Below are 26171 nucleotides of genomic sequence, written 5' to 3'. Positions count from 1 at the left end.
CTTATTTTCTTTTGTCTAAGTTGCATGAATATCCAGATTCTTGGGTAAGTTGGGTAAGGGAGAAGGCAGTGTCTATGGTTTTGAACAGATCTATCAATCCAATTGATTCTGATTCCCCCTTTCCACCTAATAAAGGAGCCAAGGATACAACTTCAAAGAAAAGGAAAAGGGAGGAGAAGGAAAGCAATGTCAAGGATGGCTCATCCAAAAAGAGAAAGACCTCTGCCAAAGAGAAGAAGAAAAGAAAGAAGAGCCCTACTAAGAGCAGATCTTCCAAGGGAAAAAAGAGCCATTCTAAAGAGAAGACCCATTCTAAAGGAAAGATCCCTCAGGCTACAGAGAAGAGCCCTACCCCTCCTTCTAAAGAGAAGAGCCCTAGCCCTCTTGCTAAAGAGAAGACCCCTAGCCCTCCTGCCAAAGAGATGAGCTCTTCACCAGCTCAAGAGAAGACTCCTATCAAAGAGAAGACCCCTAGCCCTCCTGCCAAAGAGAAGAGCTCTTCACCAGCTCAAGAGAAGACACCTATCAAAGAGAAGACCCCTGTCAAAGAGAAAACCCCAAGCAAAGAGAAGACCCCTGTCAAAGAGAAGAGTGCTACTAAAGGTCTTCCGTTTCACTCACCAGTGAAATTTAAAATTCAGAAGCGTCGTTTATCCAACAAAGAAAGTAAGAGTGCAAATGTTGGCTCTCCATTCAATTTCTTTTTGATGTTCCCCAAGAAGACTGCGAAGTCTCCAAGGCCAACCTCCAAAGAACCTTCTCCAAAACCAGACCCCACTGCCAAATCTCCCTCGCCAACACCTAAAGATCTTAGAGAAGAGCCCAACTTACCACCAGTTGAGGAATTCACTCTAAAGTCTTCCTCTCCAACACCTCAAGAGCTCAAAACTCCAGAACTTGAACCTCAATCAGCAAAATTTGATCGAAGCAAACAGAAGAGAGAAAGATTCTCTAAAGAACCAGGGTCATCTCATGCCAAAAGAAAAGTTGATTTTGTTGAGTGATTCCAGAAATTGGCTTCTGTTTTGTTTATTTTGTCCATATGAACACACCCTTTTTGGGACAATATTCTGTACTTAAATTCAGTATCAATAATTTGATATTCAACTGTTAAACCTTGTCCTGTGTTGCGAACAATATGTTGACCATTTTTGTGAAGAAGTCAAGACGAAATTGAGCAGAATATATTGATTACATTATTGGAGAAATCCTTTTCAGCTTTACAAACTTGCCCTTGCAAGTGGCTCAAATACAACTTTTTTTGGGGGGAGACATGTGATGCATGAGGTTACACTCTCCATCCTTGTACTGACAACAATATCATCTACTTTGAATCTATATTCAGGTGATGTTTCGTCCAGAAACTCAAGCGACTCTCTTACATGTTGTAGTCTCCAGTTTGATGTTACTATGAGTTTCCTGGGATCTATGAATGGATGGACTATGATGTTAAATTCAAACTCTGGACAATTCTCTTCAGAATCCAAAGGGACCCAACAGTTACCAAGCTTGCTTTTCCATCTCCTATAGTCATAGCCCAAAACTAGGGATTGGCGACATAGTTGGTATGAGATAGACATAGAATTTGGGCTTACTCTACAACTGATATTGTCCCCAATATGAAAAGTTTCCTTGGTACTCCATCCTTGTCCAAGTACAGTGTCCAGATCAGTCAGAGATAGTCTTCTATTAAGCCACATCATTCTTGTCCTCTCCAATTCCATTGTATTGAAACATGCCACAAAGACATGTATAGGCAAGAACCATTGAATTTTTATCCTTCTTGAAATCCTTCCAGGAGACATAGCTTTAAGAATATCATCTTTGATTTTGGATTTGAAGCTTGTTATGGTATTTGGATCAGGAACTTCCCATTCCAGTGACATTAATGTGGGAATAGGTATGTCATATAATTCTCCATGAACACCTTCTCTTGATGGAACCCTGTATTCTGCAAAATACACAAATATATCCACTGATTTGTAAAATGAAGGTGGTTTGTCTGCATACATTACATCTGCAATCCCCTTGTGAATTACTTTAAATGTGCCACTTAAGATCTCAACAGGCTGCCACTCCACATTTGTTGACGGAAAGATAACTGAAATTAAACAAACAACAAATTTATCAAAAGGAGAAATATTGTGTTGTATCAAATAGATAAAGTTTTGTTGAATTACAGTAAGAATGGAGAATTGGATGTTCATCCAAGTTCAACACCATGTCTTTGGCCATGTAGACATGTTGAACTTTTGCAAGCTAGCCATTGTCGGTCACTTTGAAGGCAAGAACACGACCTTTCCAATGGGATTTCACTTCATTTCGCTTGGTTCTTTTTACCTTGTGGGCACCTTTGCAAGAGGGAAGCATTGTTACCCAATCATTCACACGAAAAGACATGGGTTTCCAAACACCATCCTCTCTGGTGTTATGAAAATCACAAGAAGTTATATTATGAGAAGGACGACGTGAGGACGCCATAGAAGCTCACAGATGAGAGAAAAATAGTGAGTCTTTTGAAAGTGCAAAGAAAGGAGAATAAACCATATGCCAAAATGGAGGGAAGGTGGAAAAGGGAATGAGCCATACCAAAATGGAGGGAAGGTGGAAAGTAGACGTTTGAAAAAATTTGGTGATTTGTCATTAATAGCGTTGTTTTCAGAGCCTGAAAAGAGAAGATTTCGTATCTTCCTGCTTGATTTTTTGAAATATAAAATAGAACAAGATGTCACTATTTTGGACCCAAACTTTAATGTTAGCCATCGTAAACGTCTAAATTAAGCCGTTTTAGCCGTTCGCCACTAAAATAGGACCGTTAAGAAGACATTTAGAGGAGACAAGAATGCCATACTTTTGTATACGTGTCAATTCACAATTGGACAATTTCTTAATCCTTAGATTAACAAACAGCCCTTTTCTAGCCGTTTTTGGCCCTAATGGAGGAAGAGCATAGGAAGCATTTGGCCACAATGTTTGAAGAACTCCGAAAGGATAGGTTGGTCATAAATGGTAAGAAAGAGTGAGTTCGTCTTGGAAGAAATACACTTCTTGGGGTACATCGTGTCTAAAGATGGAGTCCTTATGGATCCTTTGAAAGTAGAAGCAATTCTCAATTGGCCAGATTTGAAGACATGCATGATGTACACAGCTTTTTGGGATTGTGTTCCTATTACAGGCAGTACATATGGTATTTTGCTAAGATTGCTTCGCCCCTTCATGCTTTAACAAAGAAGGGAACTCCGTTTCAATGGGCTGATCAGGAAATTGCAACCTTTAAAAAGCTTAAAGAAAAGCTTACGTTGGATCCCGTATTAGGGCTACCGGGTCTCCGAAAGGATTTTGTTGTTGAGCGTGATGCATGTGGGAATAACATTGGGGTAGTTCTCATGTAGGAAGGACATGTGATAGCCTATGAGAGTCGTATATTACAAAATGCCGAGAAGCATTTATAGGTCTATGAGAAAGAGATGTTGGCGTTATTTCCTCATGCAAACTAAACTTTCTGAGAAGCATATGAGATGGTCCAATGTTTTGTCTATGTTCCACTTTCAGATTGTACATGTGGAAGGCAAAAGGAATGTTGTGGGGGCAGATGCTTTGTCACACAAGCCACAGGTCTCAATAGTTTCACTTTCTTATCATCATGAGCTTGATGAGATGAAAGAATGGTATACCCAGGATGAGGATTGTGGCACGGTCTAAGATCAGATGTTTGCGGGTCAGCACCATGATCATTATACTCTCAAGGATGGCTTCTTGTTGATGCATGGTAGACTGTGTGTTACCATAGGTAGTTACGGCTCAAGGTTATGATTGAAAGTCATGCTCCACCGTATGCAAGTCATAGGGGCTTTGAGGCCACAGTAAAGATAGTTGAGGCTTTCTTTTATTGGCCGACCTTGAGAAGGGATGTTGATGCTTTTGTTAGGCAATGCATCATATGTCTGAAGGTGAAGTTTAACCGTCAGAAGACAATAGGGTTACTTCAGCCCTTTACCTATTCCAGATAGACCATGGGAGAGCATTGCCATGGATTTTATATTTGATCTTCTGAGAATGCAAACGGGGAATGACGGAATTTGGACTATCATATGCAGGTTCAATAAGTAGGCTCATTTCATTCCGCGTCGTAAGAAGATCAAAGTTCATCACATGGTGAAGTTGTTCATCTTCAAGTATCATGGTATGCCTTTGTCTATCATTAGCGACTGTGATCCACAAATGACGAGTTTGTTTTGGAGAGGGTTTTTTGACAACATGGGTACAACTCTCAAAGACCGTATTAGGTGAAGTGGGAAAAATCTCATTCCCACATTGAAAAATTTAATGCATTTAATCTAGAATCTACCTTTTTCAACCTATAAAAAATTTAAAAATGGTTTGCTTTATCAAGCAATGCTAGATCGGACCTAGCTTGATCTTAGAAATAGAAAGGTTTCAAGATTTTTTAGATCCACCACTTGTACATTTTACAATTGAAGAGGATTTTTAGATCCACCACTTGGCCATTCTACAGTCCATAAGAACCCAAGATCAGATTCTACCATTTGGTCAATCTAGACCCCCAATTAAAAACAATGGTATAAGAGATTGTATATTGAGAGTCCCCTTAGAGTAGGATGCACTCTTCAATTTAAGACTTCATTGTAATGAACAAGACTAAATGAACAAGAATTTTAAAAATTGACATGGTGAAGGTATCCTTATATACACAACCACTACAAATTAACATTATTAAGGATAGAAAGAGTCTCCTTGGAGTAGGATACACTTTGTCAAAATTACGATTATAAGATTTCATTTTGATGAAGATTATTCTACTAAAGAAATAATAAAACTTTTGCATTAACAACCAAAAGATAAAAGGATAAAAGGAGTCCCCTTCAAGTAGGATGCACTTTGCATTAACAACCAAAAGATAAAAGGATAAAAGGAGTCCCCGTAAAGTAGGATGCACTTTGTGGATGCATAAGAGGAGTCTCCTTAGACTAGGATGCACTCCATCTATGAATTTATTTATTGTGTTTAAAATTGTTCAATGCATTGCAAAGATACACAATTGAACAGTCTGCTCCCAAAGATGGCCAAATTACAAAGACCCTCTATATTTTGTTATAAGAGAGACCATTTACAAAGACCATTTACATTCAATTATAAGAGAGACCATTTACAAAGACCATTTACATTCAATTATAAAAGGGAGTAACAAAATGTGCTAGTATCATGGGAGTGTAATTTTGATTTTAAGGGGTTCTAGCTCCACCACATGGTTGAGCTAGCTCTAGCATGTGGAGCTACAACACATTGAGGAGGATTTAAAGATTTTTAGATCCACCACTTGGCCATTCTACAGTCCATAAGAAACCAAGATATACCATTTGATTGATCTAGACCCCCAATTACAAACATTGATACAAGAGATTGTATATTGAGAGTCCCCTTAGAGTAGGATGCACTCTCCAATCTTAAAGCTTCATTGTAATGAACAAGACAAAATGAACAAGATTTTATAAATTGAGGTGGTGAAGGTATACTTATATATACAATCGCTACAGATTAATATTATTAAAGATAGAAAGAGTCTCCTTGGAGTAGGATGCACTTTGTCAAAATTACGGTTAAAAGATTTCATTTTGATGAAGCTTATTCTACTAAAGAGTCCCCTTAAAGTATGATGCACTTTGTCAATAGATAAAAGGAGTCTCCTTAGAGTAGGATGCACTGTTAGATTTGATAACTAAGCTATGAAGATTGATCAAAACATCCTCAAGGTGGATCAAAGATTGTACAAGACATCATGAATATGAGGGATAAAAATTGGTATATGCAAAAAATTGATATGAGATTAACACAAGAAGACACTAATTGTAATTAGTCATGAACCAAACTTACATAATCACTTGATCACGACTTGTACCTTATTTAGAGACTCCTCTACCCTATTTTTAGTTGCATGAGTTGCATGAACAACATGCACCAACCATTTGTAGGCTTTACATACCAACCACTGACCACTAGCCTATCAACCACATATTAATTGGACTAAGGAGTTGGGATTACATTTATCCAACAATCCTCCCTTAAGACCAACTTCTTACAAAACATGAATCAAGTCTAACAAACCTCCTTGACACAATGAGTAAGAGTCCCCCCTTAACAACAACATAGGGTAGTGTACTCTCCTCTACAACTCGTCAAGTTGGAACAACATAAGTCTTGACTCAACCACATACATGACATAATCTAAAAAGCATATTCCTCATCTACATCTTTTATATTGAGACTAGAACAAAGATTTGTTTCTTCTTGTTGGTTGACTTCTTCAACCACATGTGTCTTTGCTTGCTTTTGATCTTTTTGGTAGCACTTTGAGGATGGATGATTCGTCTTTCCACAATACTCACAAGGATGTTTAGAGAAACAATCCTTCGTAAGATGATTTGTACGACCACAAATAGTACACTTCTTCTTTGTCGATGTCGTAGTAATAGTATATGCATAAGGATCTATCACATTCTTTGTAATCTTCTTGTCTTCTTCCTGCAAAGAATTTATGATACTTTCCAAAGAAGGGACTGGCTCCTTCTCTTTAAGTACCGTCACAATTTATCTAAAGCTTGAAGGTAAGCTTTTGAGTAGGATAGCAATAGCATCTTCTTCAGGAACAGGAGATTTAACATAAACCAACTGTGTCATTAAGCTCTTCAACCTGTTAATCAAAGCTGCTAAATTTTCATTACTCTCCATGGTTAGATCAAAGAGTTGCATCTTCAAACTGATCTTGGAATGCTTTGCCTTTGCACCAAAAGTACGTTCTAATAATTCCCAAGCTTCCATAGCTGACTCAACATCATCAATATAATGAATAAAATCATCTTCTAAAGCAGTAATGATAATACCAAGTGCTTGCTCATCTTTTGCTTGAAGGGCAGCCGTTGTAGCTCTTGTAACTGCAGCAGAAATATCAGCTTCATCTTCCGGAAGAGGCTTGACCGTACTCCACAGATTTTTCTTCATGACGTAGCCCTTCACCTTGATTTGCCAGGTATGGAACCCGGTTCCATTGAATTTGTCGGGGACTTTGAACCCATGATGAAGAAATATGATCCTTGATGTTGAAAAATTTCTCACATAGATGATTTAGACCCAAATAATAAGAATATCGTCAATAAAGACCAAAATAATCATCACCATGTTGAGGGAGCAGAAAAACCAGAAAATAGGCGTCTGCAAAAACAGCCCGTACAGCAGCATGCGTGGATGAAATTCTTCAAGATTTCGTATGCTGAACTCTCATATGATGGACTAACACCACCTAAAAGGAATTAGGTCAATTCCTCAAGACACGCTCAATTTTGCCCGATTAGCAGGTCGCCTACAGAAAAGGGGCGACTGGAAATTTGATGCGTGCAGCAACTACAGTGCACCAAATGACACAAGATTTGATATGCTTAATGTTCACTTGATAGTCTTGCTAGCTCAGAGGAATCGGCGCAATTTGTAGCGGCGAAGGAGAATGGTTCGAATTTGCAGAAAACGACTAGTGCTGATGGCGACGGCGAATTCTCCGCTGCGATGGAATTAGACGATGAGAGCCGGGTTGTAGCATGCGTGGGAGCTAATCAATAAGGCTATAACATAATATTATGGTTTCATCCCCTCAAATGCACACACAGAATCAATCTACAGCAAGGGGTTCAAAATAGAAAAACTGGTTATGGTGATTAAGAAAGTGATTAGGATTTTTGGCTAATAATCTAATCTAATTGAGTCAAGCTCTGATACCAAATGTTAGCTAAGCTATGAAGATTGATCAAAACATCCTCAAGGTGGATCAAAGATTGTACAAGACATCATGAATATGAGGGATAAAAATTGGTATATGCAGAAAATTGATATGAGATTAACACAAGAAGACACTAATTGTGTCTTCTTGTGTTAACACAAGAAGACACTAATTGTAATTAGTCATGAACCAAACTTACATAATCACTTGATCACGACTTGTACCTTATTTAGAGACTCCTCTACCCTATTTTTAGTTGCATGAGTTGCATGAACAACATGCACCAACCATTTGTAGGCTTTACATACCAACCACTGACCACTAACCACATATTAATTGGACTAAGGAGTTGGGATTACATTTATCCAACATGCACTCCATCTACGACTCCATTATAATAAAACATTGTAAATGAAAATGAATTTATTTTTTTGTGTTAAAATATGTTCAATGCCTTGCAAAAGGCACACAATTGAACAGCACGCTCCTGAAGATGGCCAGATTACAAAGACCCTTTATATTTTATTATAATAGAGACCATTTACAAAGACCATTTACATTCAATTACAAAAGGGAGTAACAAAATGTGGCAGTGTCATGGGGGTGTACTGGGGGGGTGTACTGGTTGCATGAGGTATTGAGCTTCTTTTTAAGCATGTTCATTTTGTGAACTCATAAGATCATACACTTAGATTATTCTCTCAATTATTATCTTGATTATCAGTAGCTAGCATCGAGTTTCAATGTATTCTTGTTGTTGTACAAAACATGGAGACCCCAAAAGAAATGAACTTTTTTGAAGAAAACTCGTGTAGTTATTTGTCTGAAATGGACAATGTAGCGAGATATTTGCCTTGTTGCTCATATTGAGGTGTCTAGCATGGATAGCAGTCCAACGTCAATCACTTTCTCTCTTCACTTTAGATCTAGCACTTGTCCATTATAGAGCTGAAAAGGATTTCTTGATCCATGACTTATCCATTCTAGATCCAGTTCCACCACTTGGACATTATAGAGCTAGACTTCAATGGATGCAAGCTCCACCAAACGGTAGATCTAGACTCAAAATTCTAGTCGTATTGTATGACTTCCATAGGTTTAGGTCTACCACACATGGATACTAGCTCCACCATGTGGTAAGGCCAAAATTCCATGAAGAGACCATGGCTGCTACCTCCACCACATGGTGGAGCTAGAGCTCAATAAGATACCACATGGTGGAGCTAGCTAGCTCCATGAAATTATACAGCTAGACTTCAATGGATGGTAGCTCCACCACATGGTAGATCTAGACATAGAATTCTAGCTCTACCATCCTATATGGTGGAGCTTGATTTTAAGGGATTCTAGCTCTGCCACATGGTAGAGCTAGAATTCTGAGCTAGCTCTACCACGTGGAGCAAGAACGCATTGAAAGAACCAAGATCTACCATTTGTTCAATCTAGACCCCCAAGTAAAAACATTGATACAAGAGATTGTATATTGAGAGTCCCCTTAGAGTAGGATGCACTCTCCAATTTTAAGACTGTATTGTAATGAACAAAGACTAAATAAACAAGAATTTATAATTTGACATGGTGAAAGTATCCTTATATACACAACTACTACAAATTAACATTATTAAAGATAGAAAGAGTCTCCTTGCAGTAGGATGCCCTTTGTCAAAATGATAGTTAAAAGTCTTCACCTACTCTACTAAAAAAATAATAATTTGCAAAGTTTGACCAAAAGATAAAAGGATAAAAGGAGTCCCCTTAGAGAAGGATGCACTCCATTTATGACTCAATTATAATAAGACATTGTAAATGAACATGAATTTATTGCTTGTGCTAGAATTTGTTCAATGCTTTGCAAAGGCAAACATTTGAACAGTATGCTCCATAAGAGGCCTGATTACAATATCATATTTCAATATATGGACTTTTATTACATTTAAAAAAGGCCAAATTACTTGCACCCTCTACATTTGATTATAATAGGGACAAACAAAATGAGCTTCATGGTGGTGTATTACTTTCATGATGCCTCCTCTCGTTGCTTTGCTTGATTTTCACTCTCTGCTTGCCTCTCTGCCTCAGCTTCAGCCTCCTCTCGTTGCTTTCTTTGAATTTCAAGTTGTTCCTGCCTCTCTGTCGCCTTAGCATTAGCCTCCTGCTATCGCTTCCACACCTCTGCCGTTTTCCTATTCTCTACTTCCAATTTCTCTTCTTCAAGCCATTTCTTCATCACATCATCTGAGAATTGGTTAGGTTTTTCTTCAAAGGCATTATCCCATGTATACTCTTGCCAATCTTCATTCTGTAGCCATAAAAACAACCAATTTCTCAAATCTTCTGTCAAAAAACTATACCTTTCCTTGGAAGGTTGATGGTACAATTCTGGGACTATTAACCAGGTTCCTCGCTCATTCTTAAACACCTTATAGTAGCTATCATCAATTATCAATGTATTTTTCTTGTTGTACAAAGGATGGAGACCCCAAAAGGTCTCAAGATTTTTAAAGAAAACTTGTCTATTCTCCACAACCCATGTGGCTTTTGAACAATGCTCTTGTGAGAGAACACCTGCAAACTTGGGCTTTTGTTGTGGAAATACTATGTCAATTATTCCAAAGAGCTTAGTTCTCCTACATGCGCTCCAAATAAAAACAAAAGAATTGAATACACCAATCTAAGAACTCATGTGCATCCTTGTGACATAGGACATAACGATATTGGTTAATTGGGTATTTTACCAACTCATTGCTATAAGGAGGATCCTTCTCATCATATTGGGTTTCAACAACATGGCACAACAAACCATTGAGGTTTAGAATAATAGCCCTCCTATCATCCTCTTTGCGTAGGGGTACGCATATTGGGTCTGACAAATACCATGTCAGTATGATAACCCCCTCAGAGGGATGCACAAAGTGCAATCTTGCATCAATTTCCTGTAGACGGTCAAGACGGCGCTGAACCAACTGTCTTCGTACACTCTGGATTTTCTTGGACATGTGACGTACTAATGCTCTGTGACGAAGAAGTCGCCTCTGCCAATTAGAATCAATCACATGACCTAGAAAAATATGAGCATGCTTAATGATAAAGGTGGGCATGTGGGGGAAACGCATGTTACAACTACTCTTATGCAAAGATAGATTTTAAACAATTACAAAACAAATGTGACTATACACGCTAACATTAAACTATATACTATTCCAAAATGTTGACTTTAGTTGCATTACAAAATGACCCAAGATGCAAAGACTCTTTCCATTTGATTCTAAAAAGGCCCGACAAAATGTGCTAGCAGGTATCAGAATGTGGTAAAATTAGAATGCATTGATCTAGCTCAACCACATGGTAGAGCTAGAATGCATTGTTCTAGCTCTACCATGTGGTAGGGCTAGAATATTTTTAAATCTAGTTCTACCATGCGATAGAGCTATATCAAACTATTCTAGCTCGATCCCAGGGCAAAATTAGAAATATTTGAAGTCCAGCTCTAGCATGTGGTAGAGCTATATCAAAATATTTTAGCTAGACCCCATGGTAGAACTAGAATGGTTTGAAGTCCAACTCAATCATGTGGTGACGTGGAAGAGCTAGAATGCATTGATCTAGCCCTACCATATGGTAGAGCTAGAACCCTTTCAAGTCTAGCTCTACCATGTGGTGAAGCTAGAATGCTTTGAAGTCTAGCTCTACCATGTGGTGGAGCTAGAAGGCATTGATCTAGCTCTACCATAGTCCAAATATGTAGGAATTAAAATCATAAGACAAAGATCAAGCTTCCATACATTTTCAAATTAGGAGGCCCCTTATAGTAGAGTGCACTCCAACATTTATAAAATTATCTGAAGAGTAATACATTTGCCATTACTTTAAAAACAGGACAAAATTTCTTGTCAATTCATGATTACAAAAAGATAAAATTTCTCCAAAAAAAATATAATCCTTGTGACAAATGGCTTCTTTAAGTGAATACTCCTTGGAACAATATTCTTGAAATAAATCTGCAAGAAACCATCATAAATTAAGTTTCTTCATTGTGAATATAAAATTGTTGTATAAAATCATGTATTTGGTTATAATTATCATTTATGTTGGGTAGTACCTTAGTTATTTCTATCCCGTTGGAGAAGATTGTACTCATTTAACACGTTGTTTATGAAAGCCCTTGCATTGGCTGCCTTCAACTGCGTTGTGGTAGAACCCAATTTTCTAGCTAGAGAAATCACTTGTGGTCCCCTCATGCTAGCAATACTGACTCATTCTTTTGCCATAATTTCTTTTATCTCTTCTCTTTTGTTTTCATATTGTCTCGCTAATACCTCTTGATCGTCGACAAACTTTTGTATAATCTCTGATAGTGGTAGCCTATCTGTGTAGATTGTCTTCTGTGACCAATTTAAATTGCGCTTTTTTCAAAAATCTACCACACCTCTGTATTCATTTTCATTGGATACTGGAGGTTGTCCATAGCGATTAGAGCCAATGATCTCACGCACATCTTCACTCTCATCAAGCTGCAATAAGTAAGGGAGCAGCTCATCAATGAGAATATTGTCGACCATCTTTTCTTCATCAAACTTTGCAGGATATATACAATTATTATCAGGAGAAGCACATCCCTTGTATGGAGAGTCATCAATAAGAACCGTTCTACGAGCATCACAATCAAAACATGAAGAGATTTTTGACAATGGCTTGAACACTGCCTTAACTGTTGGATTATCAGGTCTAGCTATTTTACCACTTATATCCTTCTCGCAAGCCTCTTGAGCTCAAACTACAAAAAAGGCAATATCTCTCCTGCTGTGTCTTGTAATATTCTCAATATTTGAAGAACATTACTCTCTGTCACTGTTGACCATATCCCAACATTAATATTTTTTAATAAAATCTTCAAGAATTGGATACATCATGGCCTTGGTACAATATATCTTTTTGAATCCATTTGAATAGATTCATATATTGAAGATGGTTGTTGTTGACAACGTTTCAGTAGTAGACCATTCAGGTCCAACACAATTATCAACACTGATTTCCTGGAGATAGCAGTGTCGGTACTTCTTCGGGCTGGAAACTCTCACCCATTGCTTCATTTGTTTGGAGATTTAGGTACCCCAATTTCATTGTCAGCATTTGTCTTTAAACCTTCTGGATGGACATCATTGAATGTGTGGGAAAAGCTCTCATCCACAGTTTGATTGTGGCATTCCGTAGTAGCTATTTCACTTGGTGCTACTATCTCAATTTCAGGATCTAAAAGAAAAAAAAGTAACATTGACTCAACAATCTTTCAAACTATAAGAATTTACAATTGTAACACTCACTCTTAACACATGTTTATTGGTGTAATCTAAAAGGAAATCATGTTTGGATACCAATTATCAATTCTACTTGCTCACTCTAGAATTGGAGGGTTTAAAATGGATTTCCAAATGCACCCATTATTCTAGCTCTACCATTTGGTAGAGCCAGTTTTTGCAAGGGAGCTCTTGTTGGAAGTAGGCCTTGAGATCCACCCTTGAGCTCCAAGAGTAGGTGGAGGTGAGAAACACAAAACCACTCAACTATATGGTAAAGCTAAAATTTTAGATGTTTTAGATTTTCCACATGGTAGAGCTAGAATTTATAAGTCTTGCTTTACCACGTGGTTGAGTTGGGGATCAAGATAACTTCTGTATGGGTGGAGCCAGTAGACTTCCATAGGTTCTAGGTCTACCACATGGTAGAGCTTGACTTCAATGGGTTCTAGCTCATTGCACATCAATGGGTTTTGTCAGAAAGCTCTCTTTGGAAGAAGGACTTGGGATCCACACTTAAGTTCTAATAGCAGGTGGACATTCAAGGTGAGCACCATACGGTAAAGCTAGACTTGTTGTGGCAGAGCTAGAATTTATTAGTCTAGCTCTACCATGTGGTTAAGACTTCTATATGGATAGAACCAACAGACTTTCATAGGTTCTAGATCAACTACATATGGATACAAGCTCTACCATGTGGTGGAGCTAAAGTTCTTTAGGTTCTAGGTCTACCACATGGTAGAGCTTGACTTCAAGAGGTTCTAGCTCCACCGCATGATATAGTTAGGCTTCATGGATGCTAGAATGGTGGAGATATAGCTAGAATGCATTGATCTAGTGCTTCAATGCTTTGAAGTATAGCTCTACCATGTGGTGGAGCTAGAATGCATTGATCTAGCTCTACCATGTGGTAGAGCTATATCAAAGTATTCTATCTAGACTACATAGAATGCTTAGTCTTGGTAGTTCTAGGTCTACCACATGGTAGAGCTTGACTTCAAGAGGTTCTAGCTCCACTGCATGATATAGTTAGGCTTCATGGATGCTAGAATGGTGGAGATATAGCTAGAATGCATTGATCTAGCACTTCAATGCTTTGAAGTATAGCTCTACCATGTGGTGGAGCTAGAATGCATTGATCTAGCTCTACCATGTGATAGAGCTATATCAAAGTATTCTATCTAGACCACATGGAATGCTTACTCTTAATCAATGGTAACGCTAGAACTCTTTGAAGTTTAGCTCTACCATGTGGTGGAGCTAGAATGCATTGATCTAGCTGTACCATGTGGTGGAGCTAGAATGCATTGATCAAGCCGTACCATGATGCTAAACCATTATATTTTCCATGATGACTATCTGGCTAAATGGCTATGATATAGTGCCAAAAGGAACACCATTATCTTGCTCGAGATGGAAAAGCTGGTTCAGAATGAAAAAGAAGCTACTTGCTTTGGAAAAATCATGTAGTAGTGCTAGAATGCATAAATCTAGCTCTTACAAGTAGTGGAGCTAGAATGCAATGATCCAGCTCAACCACGTGGTAGAGCTAGAATGCTTTGAAGTCTAGCTCTACCATGTGGTGGAGCTAGAATCGCATTTGAGGTCCAGCTCTACCATGTGGTAGAGCTAGAATGCATCGATCTAGCTATTTACCATGCATATCAACAAAACCAATTACTCCAAGAAGAGACCCACTTCACATGATGAGAACCAAGGAGTTAGAATTGCATTTGATCTAGCTCTACCACGTGGTTTTTCAATGGATATTAGCTCTACCAGGTGGTAGAGTAAGACTAATAAATGTATTGACCAAGCGCTTTGAAGTATAGCTCTACCATGTGGTGGAGCTAGAATTGCATTTGAGGTCTAGCTCTACCATGTGGTGGAGCTAGAATCATAGAGCTAGAATGCTTTGAGGTCTAGCTCTACCATGTGGTGGAGCTAGAATTACATTTGAGATCTAGCTCTACCATGTGGTAAAGCTATAATGCATTGATCTAGCTGTGTACCATGCAGATCAACAAAACCAATTACTCCAAGGAGAGACCTACTTCACATGACAAGAATCAAGGAGCTAGAATTGCATTTGATCTAACTCTACTATGTGGTGGAGCTAGAAATGCATTGGCGTAGCTCTACCATATGGTAGTGCTAGACTTAAATGGATGCTCTGCAAAAACTTTGTTTGGGGGGGATCCCTGGATAAAAAAGGTAGTAAAGGTTAGACAGGAATTCCGCACAGTGCCAACATGGCAGTTCTAGGTCTACCACATGGTAGAGCTTGACTTCAATGGGTTCTAGCTCCATCGCATGATATAGCTATGCTTCATGGATGCTAGAATGGTGGAGATAGAGCTCAATGGATTTTGGCTCCACCACATGGTAGATCTAAGCTACCATGGTTGCTAGGTCCACCCAATGGTGGAACTTGTGAATTCAATGCATTCTAGCTGATTCATGCACAGACACTATACTTTTCCTAGGTCTACCACATGGTACAACTAGTAATCAATGAATTTTTATCCCACCATGTGGTACATCTAGACTTTAATGGATTCTTGGTCCACCACTTTGAAGAGGTAGCTAGCTCCACCAAATTGTAGACCTATTGAAATCTAGATCTACCACAGGGTAGGATTGAAGTAAATGAGAGGATCTCTAGCTCTATCATCTTAGATTTATAAGCAAGATTTTCAGATTCACCAGCTGGCCATTGTGCGACCACTAAGTAGGCTTTCCAAATTCAACAATTGGTTATGTAAAAAGTGAATTTGTCAATGACCATGTTAGGATCCATAACTTGGTGATTCTAGATTCCAAAGCCCAATTTGGAGAGAGCTACAAAAATAATAAAAGCATTGTATAAAATCAAAAGAACTAAATACTACTAAAAAACGAACCAAGGATATAACAAGTCAAAACATCACCAAATAAAAGTATTGAAGATACTAGGAAAGCCCATTAAGAAGTTACATACTGTCTTCAAAATCCAAAAAATCTTTAGCTGAACGAACTTCACCATGTCTCGATCTTTCCGTGGTATTCCTTTGATTGTTAGTAATAGGCGAAACTGGTTGCTCATTTCTTGACTTTGCAAAGTTAAGAAGCCTTGTTCCCATCTTTCTTTGATCTTCAATACTCTCCACTACGCAAATCACTTCCTTATTTAGTGCTAGCCCTAGCTCGATGATATAGCCATTACTGAAAAGATCAACAAGCTTGCAGCCTTCTCTGCAATACTTCTGAATACATTGCTTGATCAAAAGATTCTTCTTGATTCTTAGAAACTCAATGTCTGGGATAGTTTTAACATCTTCATTATCTATATCAAGAAGTCCAGTATCCGATATTGTCGCTTGTGTACCTGGATCAGGAACATTTGCTAGTCCTTCAAAGGCATCTCCCTTGCTGAAAAACACTACGGATGTGAAGAACTCTATTGCACCAATGCATCGGTTGTCATGTCGAAAATGCATTGCCCCATTATACTGTTCCTTTGCTATGCCACTCAAATTTTTTAAAGCATTTTGCAAGTGAATAAAATCTGTAATATTTAGAAAGGTAAGCAACACATATTGGGATGGCAAAGATCTACTTGTAATGATCATAATGCCGTTCAAAAGATTGCAAAATAATTCCACATCCCAATGCATATTTCTTCCCAAATCTTCAGTGTTATCCAGAACACATAACCCAATGGAAATTGGATTGTTGAGGTGGCGCTTCAAGTAGTAACTCCTGTCGAATGGAAGACTCACAACATAAATACACCAAGCAAGATCCAAGAACAAGGTTGAACTTTCTTTGCTAAGGTTGATATTCCACTCCACATATTGCCTTGCTTCAACTGGAAAATCAATCTTTCTTTGATCCAACCTGTAGCTTTGACTTTATATACACATCACATAACTTCAAAAGAACTGAGTATACAACCTCATTGATGCTATAGGTGATAGTCAATTCTGACCAATCTTGACATTGTTTGTCCTTGTTCAGAGTGTTGAACTCTACAAGCAATGCATCTTGAATAATTTTATCTTGCTTGAGCTGCTTTGATACGCTCTGGCATGTCAATTACATCTACATCCTTAGTACCCTTTGAAAGAATAATTTATCCAGACCTGATTTTTGATTGTATTTGTTTGACTTCTTGTTCATCTAGCCCAGCAAGACATCTGAAAACTGTGGCAGTTGGTTTCTTGTTTTGCTTCTCCATGATTTCAAGCCAGCCTTTGAAAACTTCATCAGAGTAAATGACCATGTGAGACTGCTTTGAAATGAAGGATGCTCCCATCGTAATTCTAGCCATTCGCAAAAAATTTTGCAAAGAAATAAAAGAAAAAAGATCAAAATCAAGTTTTTTTTTAATAACATATAATTATAAGAGAGCAAGGGATATGGACATACATCCAGATGATGAGCCCTCTATTACTCCAGATGCTGGCCTTGACGGAGAATTATTGAAGATCCACTGACTGCTCAAGTGCTGCAAGACATCATAGTATGGTTGTTTCACATATAATGATTGGGCCTCTTCATTAGCTCTAGCAAATATGGCCGTCGCAACTTGTGGCTCTGGATCTACAACAATTCGAGTCTTCCTTTTTTCATACACTTGTATCAGGTCTTGAGCACAACCATCTTTTTCCATTTCTTGATACCGTAAGAATTTTGCAGCATAGATGGAATGTTGGCCATCAATAATCCAATATGAATACTCAATGAGTTTCTCCTCTGTTACCTCACTTAGTTTCATTGGAATTTCTTTCTTCTTGCCAACATTCTTTACAGGCATCAAGTATGCACACGCTCCTGGCCTGTTTGCACTTGCACCAAAAAATAACACGCATTCATCCACACGGTGAGGTTTTATTTGATGGGAGTTATAGTGATCAGGAGCTAGCCAGCATTGATCTACAGGGATCTCATACTCTGTACTTGAATGGAAAATACTTAGAGGATTTTTCCATACCCCCTGTATCACTCTTTAGTGCCTTTTGCACCTCATTTTCCAAAACTTTGGGATCCACAAATCTTATTTTTGTTGAATTTTCCAAGCCTGTTTTCTCTACTGTAGATTTGAACTGCTTCATCTACATCTATAATACATGTACTGCTTTTTGCCTTTTTTTTAACTGGACTTTTAGAGGGCATTTTCTCTTTTTTTTGTTTGCCTTTCACACAATAAGCAATGGAAGCTTGCAACTCTTCAAGAGTTATTTCTTGACTTGCACAATCTAACTTCCACCCTCGAGAGAACATAGTATCTTGTTTATCTCTTACCATTCGTTCAATAATGAATGCCTTGGGATCTAGTTGATACTCATGGATCCCAGGTACCCCAATATTTATGCATTCAATATCGAGATGAGAATCAACTACAGAAATATAAGATAGAGTCATTGGTCCTAGATCCTCAAAAGTATCCACGCCCACATCACTAGCAACAAATAGATGAATTTTGTTAAATTGTGAACCCTGAAGACCCCAAATATCTAAGTACCACTATCATTGTTGATCAACAGAGGCAAAGTTAACACTGACCGGATCTTCCACCACTTTTCTTTTCTGAGACATCTTTCACTTGCAACAAAAACCACAATTGTTAATTATAGTTATTGTATTCTTACACTTTAAAAAAAACTTAAAATATCATATTCAAAAATCACAATATATATCCATGAAAACACTGTGGAGGAGATGAAGAGTATTTCCATCTTGGAGCTCTCAATACATTTATTAGTCTTGCTCTACCACATGGTAGAGCTAGATAAATGCATTCTAGTTGGACTTTAAAGTATTCTAGTACTGGTTTTTGAATGGATATTATCTCTACTAGGTGGCAGAGCAAGATTAATAACTGTATTGACCAGAATGCTTTGAAATCTAGCTCTACCATGTGGTGGAGCTAGAATGCATTCTTCTAGCTCTACCATGTGGTAGAGGTAGACTTCAATGAATGTAACCGGCTGAGGTTGAATGTAACTGTGGTAGAGCTGTATTCTACTTAAACCACATTGTAAAGATAGAATGCTTTGAGATCTAGCTCTACCATGTGGTGGAGCTAGAATTGCATTTGAGGTCTAGCTCTACCATGTGGTGGAGCTAGAATCGTAGAGGTAGAAAGCTTTGAGGTCTAGCTCTACCATGTAGTAGAGCAAGAATGCATCGATCTAGCTGTGTTCCATACACATCAACAAAACCAATTACTCCAAGAAGAGACCTACTTCACATGACCAGAACCAAGGAGCTAGAATTGCATTTGATCTAGCTCTACCACGTGGTAGAGCTGTATTCTACCTAGACCACATCGTAGAGCTAGAATGCTTTGAGATCTAGCTCTACCATGTGGTGGAGCTGGAATTGCATTTCAGATCTAGCTCTACCATGTGGTGGAGCTAGAATTCATCGATCTAGCTGTGTACCATGCAGATCAACAAAACCAATTACTCTAAGAAGAGACCTACTTCACATGACGAGAACCAAGGAGCTACAATTGCATTCGATCTAGCTCTACCATGTGGTGGAGCTAGAATGCATCGATCTAGCTGTGTACCATGCAGATCAACAAAATCAATTACTTCAAGAAGAGATCTAGTTCACATGACAAGAAACAAGGAGCTAGAATTGCATTTGGTTGATCTAGCTCTACCACGTGGTAGAGCTGTATCCAACCTAGACCACATCGTAGAGCTAGAATGCTTTGAGGTCTAGCTCTACCATGTGGTGGATCTAGAATTGCATTTGAGGTCTAGCTCTACCATGTGGTAGAGCTAGAATACATTGATCTAGCTGTGTACGATGCAAATCAACAAAACCAATTACTCCAAGAAGACACCATGACGAGAACCAAGGAGCTAGAATTACATTCGATGTAGCTCTACCACGCGGTAGAGCTGTATTAAACCTAGACCACACTGTAGAGCAATAATGCTTTGAGGTCTAGCTCTACCATGTGGTGGAGCTAGAATTAATTTAAGGTCTAGCTCTATCATGTGGTGAAGCTAGAATGCATCGATCTAGTTGTGTACCATGCGGATTAACAAAATCAATTACTCCAAGAAGAGACCTACTTGACATGATAAGAACCAAGGAGCTAGAATTGCATTTCATCTAGCTCTACCACGTGCCAGAGCTGTATCCAACCTAGACCACATCGTAGAGCTAGAATGCTTTGAGGTCTATCTCTATCATGTGGTCGAGCTAGAATTGCATTTGAAGTCTAGCTCTACCATGTGGTAGAGCTAGAATGCATCGATCTAGCTGTGTATTATGCAGTTCAACAAAACCAATTATTAGATTTACATTTGATCTAACTCTACCATGTGGTAGAGCTGTATTCTACCTAGACCACATCGTAGTGCTAGAATGCTTTGAGGTCTAGCTCTACCATGCTAGAATTGCATTTCAGGTCTAGCTCTACCATCATGTGGTGGAGCTAGAATTCATCGATCTAGTTGTGTACCATGCAGATCAACAAAACCAATTACTATAAGAAGAGACCTACTTCACATGACGAGAACCAAGGAGCTACAATTGCAAGCGATCTAGCTCTACCATCTAGCTGTGTACCATGTAAATCAACAAAATCAATTACTCCAAGAAGAGATCTACTTCACATGACAAGAACCAAGAAGCTAGAATTGCATTTGATCTAGCTCTACCACGTGGTAGAGCTGTATCCAACCTAGACCACATTGTAGAGCTAGAATGCTTTGAGGTCTAGCTCTACCATGTGGTGGAGCTAGAATTGCATTTGAGGTCTAGCTCTACCATCTAGTAGAGCTAGAATGCATTTATCTAGCTGTGTACCATGCGAATCAACAAAACCAGTTACTCCAAGAAGAGACCATGACGAGAACCAAGGAGATAAACAAGTGTGTTGAATGGCGTTGGGACCCAACTTTGACGCACTGGGAGAAGTGATTGCGATGCCCAAATCCATGCACGGAGTAATGTGGACATACAGCAACTTCCCTAGCACAAGTTCGTGTGGTCCGTTCTCTGATGGGATCCCGGATCCTCAACTTCTAACTGTCCGAATCCGGGTTCTCGAAAAAGATGCACGAGCACCCTAAATAGCGAAAATTTCTAACCGTGGCCCAAACGGTACTGAAGAGGCATGAAATTCGAATCACTCATGGACAAATGTGTGGCAAGCAACCCGGATCTTTATTGTTGTGTTCAGATGCGATTCGGACTCATTTCAGATCTGAAACTCTGTTATGGCGATTTTGCACTATGTTCATCGGGACCCAGCTTTGACGCGCTGCGAGAAGTGATTGCAATTCCCAAATCCATGCACGGAGTGATGTGGACATAGAGCAACTTCCCTAGCACAAGTCTGTGTGGTCCATTCTTTGATGGGGTCCCAGATCCTCAACGTCTAGCTGTCCGAATCCGGGTGCTCAAAAAAGATGCACGAGCGTGCCAGATGGCGGAAATTTCTAAACGTGACCCAAACGGCGCCGAAGAGGCATGAAAATCGAATCATGCATGGACAAATGTGTGGCAAGCAACCCGGATCTTTCTTGTTGTGTTCAGATGCGATTCAGACTCATTTCGGATCCGAAACTTTGTTATGGCGATTTTGCACTATCTTCGCCACAGGACCCAACTTTGATGTGCTGGGAGAAGTGATTGGGAATCCCAAATCCATGCACGGAGTGATTTGGACATAGAGCAACTTTCCTAGCACAAGTCCGTGTGGTCCGTTCTCTGATGGGGTCCCGGATCCTCAACTTCTAACTGTCCGAATCCGGGTTTTCGAAAAAGATGCACGACCGTGCCAAATGGCGGATATTTCCAACCATGGCCCAAACGGCGCCAAAAAGGCATGAAATTCGAATCATGCATGGACAAATGTGTGGCAAGCAACCCGGATCTTTCTTGTTGTGTTCAGATGCGATTCGGACTCATTTCGGATCCGAAACTCTGTTATGGCGATTTTGCACTATCTTCACCGTCGGGACCCAACTTTGACGCGCTGGGAGAAGTGATTGGGATGCCCAAATCCATGCACGGAGTGATGTGGACATAGAGCAACTTCCCTAGCACAAGTCCGTGTGGTCCGTTCTCTGATGGGGTCCCGGATCCTCAAGTTCTAACTGTCCGAATCCGGGTTCTCGAAAAAGATGCACGAGCGTGCCAAATGGCGGAAATTTCCAGCCGTGGCCCAAACGGCGCCAAAGAGGCATGAAATTCGAATCATGCATGGACAAATGTGTGGCAAGCAACCCGGATCTTTCTTGTTGTGTTCAGATGTGATTCGGACTCATTTCGGATCCGAAACTCTGTTATGGCGATTTTGCACTATCCTCGCCTGGACCCAACTTAGACGCGCTGGGAGAAGTGATTGCGATGCCCAAATCCATGCACGGAGTGATGTGGACATACAGCAACTTCCCTAGGACAAGTCCGTGTGGTCCGTTCTCTGATGGGGTCCCGGATTCTCAACTTCTAACTGCCTGAATTCGGGTTCTCGAAAAAGATGCACGAGCGTGCCAAATGGCGAAAATTTCCAATAGTGGCCCAAACGGCGTCGAAGAGGCATTCGAATCATGCATGAGCAAATGTGTGGCAAGCAACCCGAATCTTTCTTGTTGTGTTCAGATGCGATTCGGACTCAATTCGGATCCGAAACTCTATTATGGTGATTTTGCACTATCTCCCTAGCACAAGTCCGTGTGGTCCGTTCTCTTATGGGGTCCCGGATCCTCAACTTCTAACTGTCCGAATCCGGGTTCTCGAGAAAGATGCACGAGCGTGCCAAATGGCAGAAATTTCCAACCGTGGCCCAAACGGCGCCGAAGAGGCATGAAATTCTAATCATGCATGGAAAAATATGTGGCAAGCAACCCGGATCTTTCTTGTTGTGTTCAAATGCGATTCAGACTCATTTCGGATCCGAAACTGTGTTATGGCAATTTTGCACTATCCTCGTCGGGACCCAACTTTGACACGCTGGGAGAACTGATTGCGATGCCCAAATCCATGCACGGAGTGATGTGGACATACAGCAACTTCCCTAGCACAAGTCCGTGTGGTCCGTTCTCTGATGGGGTCCCGGATCCTCAACTTCTAACTGTCCGAATCCGGGTTCTCGAAAAAGATACACGAGCACCCCAAATGGCAGAAATTTCCAACCGTGGCCCAAACGGTACTGAAGAGGCATGAAATTCGAATCACTCATGGACAAATGTGTGGCAAGCAACCCGGATCTTTATTCTTGTGTTTAGATGCGATTCGGACTCATTTCGGATCCGAAACTCTGTTTTGGCGATTTTGCACTATGTTCGCCGGGACCCAACTTTGACGCGCTGCGAGAAGTGATTGCAATTCCCAAATCCATGCACAGATTGATGTGGACATAGAGCAACTTCCCTAGCACAAGTCCATGTGGTCCATTCTTTGATGGGGTCCCGGATCCTCAACTTCTAACTGTCCGAATCCGGGTTCTCGAAAAAGATGCACGAGCGTACCAAATGGCAGAAATTTCCAACCGTGGCCCAAACGGCGCCGAAGAGGCATGAAAATCGAATCATGCATGGACAAATGTGTGGCAAGCAACCCGGATCTTTCTTGTTGTGTTCAGATGCGATTCGGACTCATTTCGGATCCGAAACTCTGTTATGGCGATTTTGCACTATCTTCGCCAGGACCCAACTTTGATGCGCTGCTGGGAGAAGTGATTGCGATGCCCAAATCCATGCACGGGGTGATTTGGACATAGAGCAGCTTCCCTAGCACAAGCCCGTGTGGTCTGTTCTCTGATGGGGTCCCGGATCCTCAACTTCTAACTGTCCGAATCCGGGTTCTCGAAAAAGATGCACAAGCGTGCCAAATGGCGGAAATTTCCAACCATGGCCCAAATGGCGCCGAAGAGACAGGAAAATCAAATCGTGCATGGACAAATGTGTGGCAAGCAACCCAGATCTTTCTTGTTGTGTTCAGATGCGATTCGAACTCATTTGGGATTCGAATATCTGTTATGGCGATTTTGCACTATCTTCGCCGGAACCTAACTTTGACGCACTGGGAGAACTGATTCCGATACCCAAATCCATGCACGGAGTGATGGGGACATAGAGAAACTTCCCTAGCACAAGTCAGTGTGGTCCGTTCTCTAATGGGGTCCCGCATCCTCAACATCTAACTGTCCGAATCCGGGTTCTCGAAAAAGATGCACGAGCGTACCAAATGGCAGAAATTCGAATCATGCATGGACAAATGTGTGGTAAGCAACCCGAAACTTTCTTGTTGTGTTCAGATGCGATTCGGACTCATTTCGGATCCGAAACTCTGTTATGGCATTTTCGCAATATCTTCGTCGGGACCAACTTTGAGGCGCTGGGAGAAATGATTGTGATGTCCAAATCCATGCACGGAGTGATGTGGACATAGAGAAACTTCCCTAGCACAAGTCAGTGTGGTCCGTTCTCTGATGGGGTCCCGGATCCTCAACTTCTAACTGTCCGAATCCGGGTTCTCGAAAAAGATGCACGAGCGTGCCAAATGGCGGAAAGTTCCAACCATGCCCCAAACGGCGCCGAAGAGACATGAAAATCATATCATGCATGGACAAATGTGTGGCAAGCAACCCGGATCTTTCTTGTTGTGTTCAGATGCGATTCGGACTCATTTCGGATCCGAAACTCTAATATAGCGATTTTGCACTATCTTCGCTGGGACCCAACTTTCACGCGCTGGGAGAATTGATTGAGATGCCCAAATCCATGCAGGGAGTGATGTGGACATAGAGCAACTTCCCTAGCATAAGTCCGTGTGGTCCATTCTCTGATGGGGTACCGGATCCTCAACTACTAACTATCCGAATCCGGGTTCTCGAAAAAGATGCACGAGCGTGCCAAATGGCGGAATCTCCAACCGTGACCCCAACGGCGCCGAAGAGGCATGAAATTCGAATCATGCATTGACAAATGTGTGGCAAGCAACCCAGATCTTTCTTGTTGTGTTCAGATGCGATTCGGACTCATTTCGGACCCAAATGTCTGTTATGGCGATTTTGCACTATCTTCGCCGGGAGCCAACTTTGACGCGCTGGGAGAATCGGAGTGATGTGCACATAGAGCAACTTCCCTAGCACAAGTCCGTGTGGTCCGTTCTCTGATGGGGTCCTGGATCCTCAACTTCTAGGTGTCCGAATACGGGTTCTTGAAAAAGATGCATGAGCATGCCAAATGGTGAAAATTTCCAACCGTGGCCGAAACGGCACCGAAGAGGCATGAAATTCAAATCATGCATGGACAAATGTGTGGCAAGTTACCCATATCTTTCTTGTTGTGTTCAGATGCGAGTCGGACTCATTTCGGATCCGAAACTCTGTTATGGCGATTTTGCACTATCTTCGTCGGGACCCAAGTTTGACGCGCTGGGAGAAGTGATTGCGATGCCCAAATCCATGCACGGAGTGATGTGGACATAGAGCAACGTCGCTAGCACAAGTCCGTGTGGTCCGTTCTCTGATGAGGTACCGGATCCTCAACTTCTAACTGTTTGAATCCGGGTTCTCGAAAAAGATGCACGAGCGTGCCAAATGGCGAAAATTTCCAAGTGGCCCAAACGGCACCGAAGAGGCATGAAATTCGAATCATGCATGGACAAATGTGTGGCAAGAAGCCCGGATCTTTTTTGTTGTGTTCACATGCGATTCGGACTCAGTTCGAATCCGAAACTCTGTTATGGCGATTTTGCACTATCTTCGCCGGGGACCCAACTTTGACGCGCTGGGAGAATTGATTGTGATGCCCAAATCCATGCACGGAGTGATGTGGACATAGAGCAACTTCCCTAGCACAAGTCAGTGTGGTCCGTTCTCTGATGGGGTCCCGGATCCTCAACTTCTAGGTGTCCGAATACGGGTTCTTGAAAAAGACGTACGAGCATGCCAAATGGTGAAAATTTCCAACCGTGGCCCAAACGGCACCGAAGAGGCATGAAATTCGAATCATGCATGGACAAATGTGTGGCAAGTTACCCATATCTTTCTTGTTGTGTTCAGATGCGATTCGGACTCATTTCGGATCCGAAACTCGGTTATGGCGATTTTGCACTATCTTCGCCGGGAC

At 40.6% G+C, this 26171-nt stretch overlaps 1 long non-coding RNA gene across 3 annotated transcripts in view; it reads right to left on the bottom strand.

Annotated features, from left to right (window-relative positions):
* Nucleotides 1-9331: 9331 nt before the first annotated feature.
* LOC147607089 (uncharacterized) overlaps nucleotides 9332-26171 on the bottom strand; it is a 183763-nt gene continuing 166923 nt past the window's right edge. Inside the window, exon 3 of one of the 3 annotated variants that reach the window (XR_015264883.1) lies at nucleotides 9332-10085. This is a non-coding gene — a long non-coding RNA (uncharacterized LOC147607089). Of the gene's footprint in view, nucleotides 10086-10639; nucleotides 10845-11601; nucleotides 11785-26171 lie in introns of those variants that run through there. The other 2 variants (XR_015264885.1, XR_015264886.1) reach the window with 2 other exon arrangements.

Source organism: Cibotium barometz, chromosome 56 (genome assembly GCF_041138505.1).
Source record: "Cibotium barometz isolate CiBa-2024 chromosome 56, ASM4113850v1, whole genome shotgun sequence".
Lineage (NCBI taxonomy): Eukaryota > Viridiplantae > Streptophyta > Polypodiopsida > Cyatheales > Cibotiaceae > Cibotium > Cibotium barometz.
The sequence above is the reverse complement of the archived record's forward strand: the minus strand, read 5'-3'. Positions and strand labels throughout refer to the sequence as shown.